We start from the raw sequence: 2,995 nt of genomic DNA, 5'->3' as shown, positions 1-2,995 counted from the left end.
GGATGAGGAGGAGGAAGCGGACAAAAATTGGAAAAGAGCTAGATAGGAAAAGAAAGATTAAGAGCATTGCTTAGCTTTAAATTTATTAGACTTAGATTATTATTTATTTTTATTTTTTTAAAGTTAATTTATTTCAGCTTTATTTAAATTCCATCAATAATGTAATTTTATTTTATTAATGAAATTTGAGCTTTCAATTAAATTGTTTAATTTAAATTTATTTTATTAAAGCAATGAAAACCGAAAAAAAAAAAATTAATTTTCCAGAAATTCTTCGAGTACGGAAGTCGAAAATTTTCCGAAAAACACCGAACATCGCCCAGAATTTATTTCCAGATTGGCGTCTCTTATTTGCAATTGGCGCCAATCATTTAAGTCTGGCGCCAGGCGCCAATATCATCGGCTGGCACTGATGATTGTCGGCTGGCGCCAGGTTCTTCTCTGAGACGCTGATGATTCGCCGATCTTCTGCCAAATTTTTACTTAATTCTGGAACGCGGGGATGTTGAAGAATAAAGTGGTCGCACCCATAAAGGGTTGCCTACTTATCCTTTCTTAAGGAATCAGGCCGAACGTAACTCTCTTGAGTATCCTACTCAAGTAATTATGGGTGGTATTTCTTAAGTTGGTCAAGATTTGTCATGTTTGAGAATTCATTGCCATCCATATCAGTTAGTTTTGATGCACCTCCTGACAGGATTGTTTTGACAATGTAGGGTCCAGACCAATGAGGTCTAAATTTACCCCTTGGGTCTAAAACATTTTTCCTTAGTGCTTTTAATACCAAGTCTCCTACTTTGATATTTCTTGTCTTGACCTTCTTATTAAAATGCCTAGCCATACGAGTCTGGTAACACTGAGTGTGATGTAGAGCTTCTAGTCGTTTCTCATCGAGTAGAATCAATTCTTCATATCTTGCCCTAGTCCATTCGGCTTCATCGAGTTTACTCTCTAGCGAAATGCGTAGGGAGGGTATTTCTAGTTCGACAGGTTGTACGGCATCCATTCCATATACCAAGGAAAATGGCGTATTTCCTGTTGATGTACGGATTGACGTGCGATAACCCCACAATGCGAAGTGAAGTTTGTCAGGCCAATCCTTATAATTTTCCGTCATTTTCTCGATTATAGTCTTTAAATTTTTATTAGCTGCCTCGACTACTCCGTTTGCTTAAGGTCTATAAGGGGAAGAATGATGATGTTGAATGCCATATTTTTGTAGCAATTCTTCACATTCGGCTTGAAAGTGAGTTCCATTGTCACTTATCATTTCATGTGGGACTCCATATCGACAAACAATATTTCTTTTGATAAAGAGTGCTACATGTTTTGCAGTGAGTTTAGCGTACGATTGCGCTTTGACCCACTTTGTAAAGTAATCGATTGCTACTAGGATAAATTCGTGGCCTCCTGTTCCTGGGGGAGTGATTTTGCCAATGATGTCAATTCCCCATGTAGAGAATGGCCATGGCGATGTGTAGGTGTAGAGCAAAGATGGAGGTACATGTTGTAAATTGGCATAAATTTGGCACTTAGAGCATCTTTTTACGTATTGATGGAAATCCCTATTCATTGTAGTCCAATAATATCCTTCGCGCATTATTTTCTGGACTAACATTTTGCCATTTATATGTGTCCCACAGATTCCGTCGTGGACTATTCGCATTGATCTTTGTGCTCTTTTGTCAGCATGAGGAGGGTATTCTCTATTGGTGACATAATTGAGTATGTCCGTGTACCATGGTTCTTCTTCTTCTTCTTCTTCTTCTTCTTCTTCTTCTTCTTCATCTTCTATGGCCTGGATGTATGCTGGTTTGTGCCTTTTTCGATAGTTAGAGATATTTGCTCGATTTCCGTCGGAATCCTAACCATTGAGTCTAATCTTGCCAAGGCATCAGCAAATTGGTTTTCTTCTCTTGGTAGATATGTGTATTCTACCTTCTCTAACTGATCGGTAAGAGTTTCCAGATAGGTTTGGTAAGGGGCTAGGCTTTCACTCCTTACTTTCCACCTCTTAGATATCAGATTGATGATCAAAGAAGAGTCTCCGAATATCCTTAGCTTCTTTACTCCCAATGCCAAAGTTGTTTCAAGGCCTACCACGCATACTTCATATTCAGCAGCATTGTTGGTAACGTCGAAATCGAGCTTTATGGAGATTGGAACATGCTCTTCTTTAGGTGATACTAGTAGTACTCCAACGCCACATCCCTTTTGGTTTGAGGCTCCGTCGAAATACAAGGTCCAAGTATCATCTTCAGTAACCATTAGGTCTTCATCTGGAAATTCATTGTCTTGCATTGGCGTCGAGTCTTCTATTGGAAAATCTGCTAGAAAGTCTGACACCACAGATCCTTTAATAGCTTTTTGTGGCATAAACCTTACATCGAACTGGGCTAGATTGATTATCCATCTTGATATGCGTCCATTGAGTGTAGATTTCTCGAATAGATACTTGAGTGGATCTAATTGGGAGACTACGAAAACAGTATGCATCAACATGTAATGTCTTAACTTAGTTGTGGCCCACACCAAGGCGAGGCACAATTTCTCAAGCGGTGTATAGCGTGTTTCGTATTCGAGCATCTTTTTACTTAGGTAATAGATTGCGTTCTCTTTGCCTTCTACTTCTTGTGCTAGCATTGCTCCCATTGTCTCTTTGTTAACCGTCAAATATAACCTAAGAGGTATTCCGGGGAGTGCTGGTGCTAATACGGGAGGATTTGCGAGATAGGCTTTGATCTTTTCAAAGGCTTTTTGACACTCGTCATCCCATATTACAGGTACATTCTTCTTGAGCTTCTTGAAGATTGGTTCACATATTGTCGTCAGTTTTGATATGAACCTACTTATGTATTGCAACCGGCCAATAAATCCTCGAATCTGTTTCTCAGTCTTGGGCGGTGGCATTGACATGATTGCTTTAATCTTGGTTGGGTCTACCTCTATTCCTCTAGAGCTTATGACGTATCCCAAGAGCTTGCCTGAGGTGACT

Source organism: Chenopodium quinoa, unplaced genomic scaffold (genome assembly GCF_001683475.1).
Source record: "Chenopodium quinoa cultivar QQ74 unplaced genomic scaffold, ASM168347v1, whole genome shotgun sequence".
Taxonomy (NCBI): Eukaryota; Viridiplantae; Streptophyta; class Magnoliopsida; order Caryophyllales; family Amaranthaceae; genus Chenopodium; species Chenopodium quinoa.
Note: the sequence above shows the minus strand (reverse complement) of the source record.